Genomic DNA, 12,222 nt, shown 5'->3' with positions numbered 1-12,222 from the left:
AAGAAAGGAAGATTGTATTCATGTCTGTGCAACACAGTGCCAATATTTTCTGCCACTTAATGATAGTTCATAGCTTATAAGTACATTTGCATCTGTTTTTAATTTCATGATGAAATTGCTGAATTTGATTACAGGTAATCCTTGTTTTACAACCATTCATTTGGTGACTGTTCGAAGTTATAAACTTGACTTGTGATTATTTTTCACATGACTTGTAGCATCTCCATGGTCATGTGATCAAAATTTGGATACTTGGCAACTAGCACATATTTATGTAAGTTGCAGTATCCCAGGGTCATGTGATCGTCTTTTGCAATCTTCTGACAAGCAAAATCAATGTGGAAGCCAGATTTACTTAACTATGTTACTAATTTAACAATTGCAGAACTTCCGGTTGACGTCGTGGCGAGACAGTCGGGGAAATAACGGGCTCTGATGAGTCCCGCGAAAACCGGCTCTGATGAGTCCCGCAAAAACCCCGGCTGCCAAACCGCCACTGATGGGTCTGCGGACCGAACCTGTCCTGCAGGGACGGAGGAAGAAGAGGGGCGCCTCGGAAGACCGAGAGGAACAGGCAAGTTCCTCGGAGGTCAGAGGGAACCCTCTATGAGTCGGCGGCAGGGGGGAGGCAGCCATGGCGGGGGGCGGCAGCCATGGCGGCTGCCATGAAGCTGGGACAACCGGGCAAGAAAAGTGCTGGAGGAAAGCGAAGTAAAACGGAGCCTTTTGAAGCCGGGTGAGTGACAACAGCCCAGGCTTGTAAAAATATTTGGAGCTATATTAGTAACTAGAAGACCCCTGGCCTAAAACAGCGGCTAAGCAACAAAGGGGCTTTGGAAATTTTTAAAACTGTAACTTTAAAGAACAAAGACCCGGGAAACAACTAATTTTGGCACAGAACTAAGAGACTTAATTTAGAGATATGGTAAAAGAACTAAACACTTTAAAAATTTGAATTGGAATAAGGGAGGGGGAAGAAGATTTGATACTTTTTTAACTAAAAGAAGAAAATAAAGTGGATGGTTATATAATAAGAAATAAAATGGAGTCTTGCATGACTAATGGGAAATGTGGATTATAGAGAGAAACCATCTGGCGTAAAGAAGAACTTTGTAACCTCCTTTTGTTATGAGAACTTTGAGCTCTATAGAAAAAAAATGCTGAACTGTGGAGGAGGATTTTTCTTTCCTGACTGCAAGCAGTTGGACTTTGCTGAAAAGAAAAGGAATCTACAATGGAACTCCTACAGTTGAACAAATAATAATTTGAATGTTGGTGCAGGAATAGAAGGAGGATTAAGCGCAGCCTTAAAAGAAAGAGATTTGATACATTATATCCGGAATAAAAATATGAAAAGAGATTTAATTGGACTTGTGGAGAATAAAATTAAAAACTTGGAAGGAAATTTATGTTTGCAGAGGAGGAAATGAAGATAATGTGATTAAAAATAAAATAAAGTAAAGATGATTGTAATAAATTAAAGGGAGGCTTTTATAGTAATTAAGAATATTAAATGAAACTAATACATGTAAAGATATGTTTAATGCAAGAACTATGTTTTAATGGTAAAATGTTAAGGTAAAGAATAGGGTGAATATGATTAATTGAAAATGCTAAAAGGAATTTAAAAATATACTTAAAAATATGTTTTAAGCAAGAACCATGTCTCAAGGTTAAAATGTTATGAATGCTATGAAAAAGGATAAAAAAAAATATGATTAAATGAAAAGCAATGCATAGATGGAGGAAAACAACAAAGAAAGGTTTGGTAGTACAGTGGTCTAAGGCACCCTGTTATTAAGCTGGTTATTAAGACCAGCTGCCTGCAATTACTGCAGGTTCGAATCTCGCCAAGGCTCAAGGTTGACTCAGCCTTCCATCCTTTCTAAGGTAGGTAAATTGAGGACCCAGTTGTGGGGGCAATAAGCTGACTTTGTATAAATATACAAAAGGATGAAGGCTATTGTTGAGCACATTGTAAGCCGCCCTGAGTCTCCGGAGAAGGGCGGCATATAAATCAAATTAAAAAAAAAAAAAAGTAGAGATTGTTAAACCAACTATGAATATGCTGTATTTAACAGCCAAAAAGCTAAAATATGCTGTATTGAACAGCCAAACAAATGGTCATGCTGGTTATCAGCCAAAACAAAACTTAATATGCCATGTAATGGCCAAAAAACAAAAATAGAGATGCTGTGTTAAACAGCCAAACAAACCTGAAGATGCTATGTAACAGCCAAAAAACAAAATTAATATGCTGTGTTTAACAGCCAAACAAAGGGCATGCTGGGCAATGGCTAAAAAATAAAAATACGCTATATTCAACAGCCAACACAAAGGGTTATGCTGTGATTAACAGTCAAGAAATAGAAATGATTGGTTTAGCATCAAAGATAATAAAAAGAGGTGGCATAATTAGAATGAGGAGGTGTATGTTGAGAGTGATAGTTAAGATAAAATGCATAAATTAGGTTTAATAATAATTAAATAATGAATGTTTAATCTGTTTAATATAATTGTATGATTTATATTGTTAAAATATCCATCTAAGCAAATGAAAGAGAAAAATGAATTGATAACTGGTTAGGATTTAAGATTTAAGTAACGGATTTTTGGGGATAATGGCATAGTTATATAAATAGATTTGCGGGAAATATTTGTTTAAAATATTGAGTTGTGTTAATTGAAAATAAGATTTGTTAATGATTTGTTTTAATTTGTGACCGGAGCAAAAGCTTCGTTTTGAAAAGATGTGTTTTATAATTTTTTTTTTAAAATTTAAAAACAAATTATCAAAAAAAAAACAATTGCAGAAATTCACTTAACAGCTGTGGCAAGAAAGGTTGTAAAATGGGGCAAAACTTGCTTAACAACTCTAGCAGTGGAAATTTGGACTGAATTGTCATAATTCAAGGACTATCTGTATAAAATATAAGAAAATTTTAGAGGATTTTTTTCCTCTGTTTTCTCAGTTATACTTTTCAGCCTTAAAGGGGATCTAAATGAATTCAAACAATAATACATCATTTAATTTCATTGTGAGTTAAGTTGGAACATAAAGGAGGTCATACAGTTAGTTTTTAAATTTAGACTGTTCAAATTATAGGTTTGAATTTTAAATTTTTAAAAGCATTCATAAAACTGATGAAATAAATGATTGTCCCAAAATTAATCTACATTTGTCAGTAGAAAAATGTTTTACCTAGATAATCCATCTATCAAACTCTGAAGTACACCAGGGAAGATCTTAAGAGGAAAAGCAAGCTCCTCTGGAATTTTCTCCTACTGTTAGGTGTGAAAAATCAGGTCCACGTGTGAAGGTCCAATTAAACTGATTTAATGTTCTTATGCCTATGCATAAGAATCTTTTCAACTGCTTGGGATTAGATAAGGGTCAACAGAATTCAAGGGAAGTTGTACTTTGTTAATTTGTGGCAATGTAGGGATTCTAGGCTGAGTCCTCTTTTAACCCTGCCCACGGGTTCTGCCACTCCTACACCTAACTTTAAGAAAGAGTTGTAAAGCATTATTAAAATTTAGATAATGGCATTCGTTGTGTGTTGTGTTCAGAATGCTCTTTGATTCATATGGAAATTAAATAAATTCAATTGGAGGGAAATTTTTACTTGTTATACACTGAACCAAATTTGAAACACAGAAATTCTGTATACAGATCAATATAATCCTTGGCCATCCAATTTATTATTAACCAACAATAGCTGTGATTACATTCAACTGGATTATGGCATGAAAATATATATCAAGGCATAATCTGCAATCTAAGTGGCTTTTAGTCAAGTGCTAATTCACCATAGTTCCAAAATCGCATTTTATTACAAAGTTGATAAAATGTTTTAGAGTCACTACAGAAAAAATATTAAATCTCTTTTTTTTATCAGCAGCATTTTACACATGCTTTTTCTCTCCAATAATTAATATAAAAATTATTCTGTCAGTGTAAATTGTCTGTACTGTAAGGTATTTTGTTCTATATATACAGTGGCTTAAGGGAAGAATTGGGATAGCTACCACAAAGATTTCTTTAGCATTGGCAAATAGTTATATTTTTCTATCTTAGCCTTCTTATTTTCAAATTATCCAAACTGGATCATGCATGTCTAGCAGTTTTTCCGTAATTGATAAATGTTTATTGCTGTTTGCAATAAACGTTGATTCACAATAAACCTGCAGAGTTCTATAAAATAGTGATAGCAATATATATGTTCTTAAAGGAGTGAGAGAATAAAATATTAAGAATTTGGATGGATTTGAAGATCAGAAATTTTAAAGTTTACAGTCAAGTAGGTATGATTGATGAGACAAGTTTCCATGGTCATATTGTATGAACGTATATTTTGGTGTTTTCATGCATCTTCAACCAACAACCCAGGAAGCTATGCTAAACAATTTTGAAGTAACACGGAATATTAATATGACTTAAAACCAGCTTAATAATATAGTTCCTTTTGAAGATTTTTAATGTCACTTTATTTAATGAATCTATATTCAGGAAAAATGGGCAAAAGTTAAAAATATAAAATAGAGAATTAATGGAAATGCAATTAAAATAAGTCCTGTGGGCTTTTATTTGTGTATCTAGCACTCAGTTAGTGTTCATTATTCTATGGGAACATTTTGCTTCATTGTGCGATTGAGTACATTTGATAATTGGTAGATATTTTCAATTTTTTAATTGAAATTTCGGTATGTTGAAAAGTGTATGATAGCCCTTCGCTTAGCTAATAAAGTTTGGAGCTCTCATTATCTACAAGTTTTAACTTTTGAGCATAGAACGTGTTAAAATTTCTAAAAGAGAACTGGCCCAATATCCCATCTCCAGTATTGCACATAGTAAACTTATGTCAGTAGTTTTAAAAGAAGACATTTTATGAGAAATGCCAGAATATTAGGATTGTTTGTGTTCCATCAATATGGAAAGGCATAACTGAGCAAGTCTTTTCTTTTTTTGCAGACTCTCTTAAAGAAAGTGCTGAAAAAATGTGGTGAATAAAAGCTCGTTGCATTTTCAGGAGGGAAACTTGTGGTAAGCAATTTTCATTTTACAATAGGAGTATTTGCAGTTAATTAGCAATAGCACTTAGACTTATATACCACTTCATAATACTTTACAGCCCTCTCTAAATGGTTTACAGAGTCGTCATATTGCCACCAACAATCTGGGTTCTCATTTTACTGACCATGGAAGTATGGAGTCAACCTTGAGCCAGTCAGGATTGAATTCCTGGCAGTGAGCAGTCAGTTGGCCTGCAATACTGCATTCTAACCACTGCGCCACCATGATTCTATTTTCAAATCTATTTTTTCAGCCATTTTTAGTTTAATATGGTATATTGGAAACTATAATTTTACAAAGTTGGCCATTAATACGTTAGCAATATTTTCCTCTTTTTAATTTCTTTTAAATCTGCAAGAAATCTAGCAAAGCCTGCAGGCCAGGAATGTACTGGGGAATTTAATTTGTCAAACTAGCTTGTATGTACTGTGCTATGGCTTTTATAAAATACTTGGGGCTAAAATCTAAGGAAGGGATATATTATAAAGTCTTGCTTCAAAAAAAAAGCAAATCGATTATATCACCATGAAAACTCATAGTTCAGTTGGGAGTTAAGAATAGTGATTTTTGATTCTGTAAGAAAAGCACATTGAAATGGTTTTATTTGGAAAACTTGACACTGACAGGCTATGACTATTTTTTGTTCTAGTTTTTTTAAAAAAATGAGTTTGATTCTTTTAATATTTATTCTTTGTTTTTGCTAGACTGGACTTTGACTTAAAGTACCTTGGAGTTAATCCAGGTAGGATTTGTGTTTATTTTTGTCCAGTAGTTTTCAAGTGTACTCACTGAAGAAATTTTTTAAGTTGATAATGTGGGTGTACTTTACATTTTCAAGTGATATTTTAAAAGCATCATTTGAAATGAAAGTATGCTCCAAGACAGGATATTTAGTGGACCATAGTTATTTACTGAAATATAGTGTATGCTAGGAAGTAATCTGTTGGGGATTTATACAACGAACAGGGGGCAAGATGAAGTAAATTTACTTTTTCTCCAGCTTTATTGTAAGGTGTGATCATAGGAACACTCATTTTATTTTTACATAAATGGGCTTTATGCCTCAAGCTAAGACAGACAATTGCCACAATAAGTTTCACACTGTTCTACAATATGCTTTATGTGAATGCCACCAATATTAAAAAATTAAATGCAGGGTACATCCACACTGCTACCTTAATTGCAGGATATATTTGAATATTTTTATGCATTATTGACTATTCAGACCAGCTAATAAGTTTGGAATTTACGGGAAATATATACATTTTATGATAAATGCATTCCTATTCCTTCCTGTTTCTTTTTTTCTTTTTCCCTTTTCTTCCCTATGTAATCTCTTACATAATTCATGTACTTAGTGGGAAAAAATGGAATTTTAGAACTGTTGTCAATCAATTTTCTGACTTCAGATGAAGCAAACACTAGAAAAGCACATTCAATTAATTGGGCTTGAATAATCCCATAATAGTAATCCCTTTCCATACACATTCCTTGAAATTTATCATTTGCTTATTTATTTACAGTACATTGATTTAACATAGTGGGCAGGGTATTAAATCCAAAGGTCCTGTTTTTTTATTTTCCTCTCCCAATGGTTAAGTAAAGAGATGCTCTTTCTTAGAGGAAGAAAAGCTCTGAGGAAGGTCTGAGTCCACTAAGCACCATAATAAAGACTGTTGAGGATCCCTGTTTTATCTAGTTGCTTAGTAAGCAAGGAAGGGTTGAGACTGGAGGAGGCTATGGAAAATGAATTGCCATTGCTGCCCATAGATCATATCTCATTGTTTCACCCACTCAGTCAGTGGCTCTAGCCAGCCACTGTTCTGGCATATCATCTGTCCAATCTTTCTATTTCCTTCCCAGCCTTGATGTCATTCCTTCAGTTCACCTACCTTGCCAGTCTGCATTTACCATTCCCTTCCATCGCTCCCTTCTCCTTACCAGGAATTCACACATGTAACGTGGAATAATTCACTCCCTTGCTTGATCTTCCCTTCTTCACTTGGATCTCAAAGTCTACACCGAAATATGTGGCATTTTTTATGGGAACCTGTGGCTGCTGTCCTACTTTGCTTTCATCAAACATATGGCATTTGTCATTTTGAAGAATTCCAGGAGAGGAAAGCCTCACCCTATTCAGAACCCAGTGGGAACACAACTTTTATAAATGACTATAACGAAAGTGTCAGTGCACTTCCTCTTTGCTTTTATCTTCAGACTTCCCAAAGAGGCTTTCTGTGGGAAGCAAATTCCCAGCTCACATACTCAAGAAGACAATCTCCTGGAATGTTGAGCAAGGCTTCTCAGATTCCATCTCACCCAATGATTCTCGCACGCGCTCAGGCATTTAAATAGGGAAGAAAGAGAACTAAAGGAGAGAAGCAAGGAGAGGTTGCGCTAGAGGTAGAAAAGGCTACTGCGAACTCTGTGAAGTTGATTTATCAGAGCAATTTCATTTTCCTAAATCCATAAAATCCACTCAAGAAACACAATCCCATCACCACCCCAGTCATTCTTGCATTTTGGGTAGCTGAAATAGGTCTTGTAGCTTCAGACACAGCAGCAAATACACCCTTCCTTGATAAACTGAGCAGTTTCATCAAGAATACAGCCAAACATTACCACAGTTTGTTCCAGACCATGTCAAAAACTTTAAAGGAACTACTGATAGATCTCTAATAGCTTCCTTGGTTTAGAGAGATAGGAGTGACTTCCCCAAATTTCCTAATGATTACATTATTTTAAAGATGACTCATGAAATCAATACTTTAACAATCAAACTAGCAAATCATTGATAAGGTGCAAATTTCCTAGACATAAACAAATCAGTCCAGCACTCTAAATTTGATATTTACTATGAATTTGATCTTTACTATGTCACCATCGTGTGCTAGTCCTGAAAGAAATCTCTCATGATATGCCTCACATCTGCATGGGGAAGGTTTCAGGGGATGCTGTAATAGACGAAGTCCCATATTCTGTCTCTTTCAGCATCATGGATCTTGGATATTGAACCAGGGGTGAGATTCAAAGTTTTTCCCTACCAGTTCTGTGGGTGTGGCTTGGTGGGCGTGGCAGAGGAAGGATATTGCAAAATCTCCATTCTTAACCCACTCTGGGGCCATCCGGAGGTGCTATTTGCCGGTTCTCCAAACTATTCAAAATTTCTGCTACCGGTTCTCCAGAACCTGTTAGAACTTGCTGGATTTCACCCTTTGTTGAACCCTAGGTCCACAGGTATTCCAGGACAATCCTGGAATAGAATCCTTCATAGAATTTTTCAGACTATAAGCCAGCAAATTCCATGAATTCATTACCCTGATCCCTATGGAAAAAGACTTGCCTGAATATCTACATGTTGTAAGGGTCTTTAGCTTTCCTATAACTCCTCTGGCAAGCTCTCATTTTGTAGCAAGCACAAATGGAAAAGTGTGAAGTCATCATGATAGGTTCCAATTGGCCCAGAAAACCTTGATTTTTATAACTGAAGCAGCTGTGACCATAAAGTTCCACTTGGGTTCTTCCCATCAGCCCTGACCTCTTTAGACCCAAGATGTTTTCCTGGAGGATGAGTATGGCAAACCTCAACTTCTTTTTGCATTAATACTACTATGCAGTATTTCCCTTACTATTGTTTCTTAGGCATTACACGTTTTACAGCTTCACCCAAAGCTTGCTTCACCTGATGTAATGGGTAGTAAGAATAACCTCGAGGAACAGGAAGATCTGTAACTATAACCAAAACAATAGTCACAAAAAAGACTGAGGCAGAAATGTATTAGTATTCATAACTTTGATTGCTTAATCTGATGTGCTCAAAAGGCTGACAGTTGACAAGCCCTACAACAAATAATGACTCATTTGCAGGCTTCCCTAGTGAGTAGTTTGCATTTTGTTGGTGATGCACCGCTCACTACCAACATGGAGGATGCCCTACAACAGGGCTGTCAAACTCGTGGCCTGCGGGCCGGATGCGTCATGTGCTGGCCACGCCTACGCCCGGTTTAGCGAAGGGGGGGAAGTTGTGATACATCACATGATGCTGCCGTGATGATGCAAGTTTGACAACCCTGCCGTACAATAACAGACTTCTTTTAAAAATGCCATAAAGATAAAGGTTTCCCTAGTCCAATCGTGTCTGACTCTACTGTAGGCGCAGTCATCTCTGTTTCTTAGCTAAGGAAGCCAGCATTATCCGAAGACATTTCTGCAGTCATGTGGCCAGCATCAGGGGTGAATTTCACTTACCTTTGCTCCTGGTTTGCTCACATGTGCGCACTCGCTTCATTTGCACGTGCATCACTTCTGCGCATGCGCAGAGTGCATTTGATGACATCTGGGCAGGTGGGCGGAGCCTCCCGCCGCCGCTGCTACCCATTCACCCAAACCGGAGCGAACCAGTAGCAACCCACCACTGGCCAGCATGATTATGCCAAGGCATACAGAACTCTGTTATCTATCCATTAGATGGTACCTATTTATCTACTCACATTTGTGGGCTTTCAAACTGCTAGGTGGGCAGGAGCTGGGGCAGGAACAGGATCCCTCTCCATTGTGTGGAACTTGGATCTTGAACCCAGGCTATCAGTTTTCTAGCTGACAAGCACAGCTTCTTTCATTGCTGAGCCACCGCACACCCTCAAAAAAAAAATGCCGTAATCTTACTTTAAAATTGCTTTTCCTACCACAGATAAAGGATTTATAGATCTTTCCTCTCTTGGTAAATACAAAGCATTGTTATGCTAAGGAAAGAATTGCCTCTGGGGTAATGTGTCTAAATCTATTTGTATTAAGGATATGAAACTCTTTGAAATATTACTGGACACAGAAATGGCTGAGAGGTTGCTCTGTACAATCATGTTCAAAATAAAAACTTTGGTCCTGCTTACTGGAACAGTAGAAGGAGTAGTTCTGTAAGTGTCCACAAGGAATAGGAAGTCACTAGTAAGATTGCATTGTCCATGCCTTATTTAATTGTTCCATTTTTATTACATTCCGTTCCCTTTCTGTATACATTACACAATACCTTTCACTCATCCTTGGTTTTTTCCAATTATTGTTCTTGTATATGCATTTGTTTTCATCAACATTTTCCATTAAATCATGTCACCCATTTTTTAAATATTTCCTATTGGTTAAATCCACATACTTTTCTGGCAGTTTGCAACTCCTCACTCAGTGACAGTTGGCTTCTATAATCTCTTTCCATTCATTCTATTGGAAGATTAAGTTTCTTTTAATATTTTCATACAACTCATACTTCTCTCCCTGCAGTCATTCTACTTTTTTTCTACTTTCATCTTAATTTTTTCCCTTTCCACATGGATTTTCTCAGCTGTATATGATGCTGCCAAGAAATAGTCATATGCAGAAGTTCCCTGCCCTCCACTAATTAGCATCTCCACTAATTCTCTCAATTCACTCATAATAAATGCTTAATTATTGGAGGTGTCATTTATCTTTTGGTTTAGCTATCCCAGACTAGAACATGAATTTTGCAAATGCCTGTGTTGTAAAGCTAATGTTGAATTACTTCAGGCTTGCAGCAAAGTGACAGAGCTGATACTGTTTTCCTGTGATTTCAAGTATTTCAAATACCGTGAGAAGACATTTTTGCACAAAATTGATAGTGTTTGCTTTGCATCTGTTGCAAAGTTATTTCCCACATAGATTTTGAATTTTCAGCTATATGTAAACTAACAGGAATAATTCCTTGCCTGCTTATGGAACATCTGCAGAGATGATTCTCCTATTAAAGCACACTGCACAGTATCTAAAATGAGGGACAGGGATAAAGACTGTCTGGATGCAGACATATGCGCCGATCTTGTTACTTCGTCAGTAACTTGATTGCTTTAAACCCCCTGGGTAATTAACATGATTGTTACCCTGTATATGTAGATAATCAATTAAATTGAATGCCACTGGCGTGAAGAAAAGGTCAAAGCAGTTTTTCTGTCTTTCACAAGCCTAAATGGCTTTGCAAAACTAACTTTTTAATGTGCTTGTGAAATGTGATGCTTGAAATCTATATTTGGCTCTTCTGTTTGTTCTTCTAGTTTGATAGTATTAAATCACTTTAACTTTTTAAAAACGTTGCAATGATTTTGAGTACTGCTTTGATTGAAAAGGGGTGTTTGAAAGCTTGCAAACAGTAAAGTAGAAATGCAGCTGTTTTTTGTTACTGTTGTACCTTAAAAAAAATACTGCTGCCTATTTCACATCAAGACATATGTGACTATCATTTATATTCTCAGGATATCTCTTCGGTCCCCTGGAACCTCAGGCTACAATCAGAATTTTTAAAGGAATGTGCAAAGAATATGAGAGGATATATCATAATTCATACTAAGATAGAATTCTTGTGTTTTGTGATCTTTAAGACAAAGGTTTCATCCAGTAAAGTTTGATTTATTGACAGGTTTTCTTGGCAACATTTGTCACTGCTTCATAAGATTTATTCATTTTCTTCCTTCTTATCTTAATGTTACACTTGATTTCCCATCCAGGATATTGGGCTTTGTGTTGCTGTTGCTGTTTTGTGATGATCTTGAAGATCTCTTGGACCTACTCTAAAATACTCTAAAGCAGGGATCACCAAATCTAGTGGACCTCAGGGACCACTAAATTCATAATTTTAAATCCTGCGGACCACTAATACGATCTGCCTAATCACCAGATGGGTGGGCGTGGCTAGGTGGTCATGTGACTGGGTGGGTGTGGACAACTCAATGTCACTCACGTCGAGGAGTGCCTCGCCAGCCTCTATTCGCCTCTCCCCTCCCAGCCACTCCTCGCCTCCCCGCCCGGGCTCCTTAGGGCTCCAACAGGAAGCAGTTGTTGGAGCTAAGCAACCACCATGTGAAAGAGTTGGCAAAACAGCTGGCTCAGTTCAAATTGGATCTGACCGAGAAGGGGGCTCAGCAAAAGCACCTCACTGAGGACTACGAGCATAGGTTTTCCAAGCAGAGGGAAGACCTGCGGGAGTCCAAGGCCAGGTACCAGTGCCTGGAGGCTCAGCAGGCTGAGATGATCGGCCAGTTCCAGGCCATGATGCAGTCCCAGTGGAACAAGGCCCTCCAGCTCTTCGCCACCAGCGGCACTTCCCTCCAGCCTTTGCCCAAAGCCCCACACCAGGAGGCTGAAGC

At 37.1% G+C, this 12,222-nt stretch overlaps 1 protein-coding gene across 33 annotated transcripts in view; it reads left to right on the top strand.

The window, feature by feature from the left end:
• Positions 1 to 12,222, top strand: part of FYN (FYN proto-oncogene, Src family tyrosine kinase) — a 120,327-nt gene that overhangs the window by 48,464 nt on the left and 59,641 nt on the right. For 18 of the 33 annotated variants that reach the window (XM_087882662.1, XM_034409187.3, XM_087882669.1 and 15 more), the window contains exon 2: positions 4,973 to 5,044. The exons of 2 other annotated variants lie outside the window; for them this stretch is intronic. The gene's annotated coding sequence lies outside the window, so the exon portion shown is untranslated. Of the gene's footprint in view, positions 1 to 4,972; positions 5,045 to 5,778; positions 5,817 to 12,222 lie in introns of all 33 variants that reach the window. 13 more of the 33 variants (XM_087882667.1, XM_087882654.1, XM_087882645.1 and 10 more) reach the window with 1 other exon arrangement.

Source organism: Pantherophis guttatus, chromosome 1, assembly GCF_059756535.1.
Source record: "Pantherophis guttatus breed Tessera chromosome 1, ASM5975653v1, whole genome shotgun sequence".
Lineage (NCBI taxonomy): Eukaryota > Metazoa > Chordata > Lepidosauria > Squamata > Colubridae > Pantherophis > Pantherophis guttatus.
The sequence above is the reverse complement of the archived record's forward strand: the minus strand, read 5'-3'. Positions and strand labels throughout refer to the sequence as shown.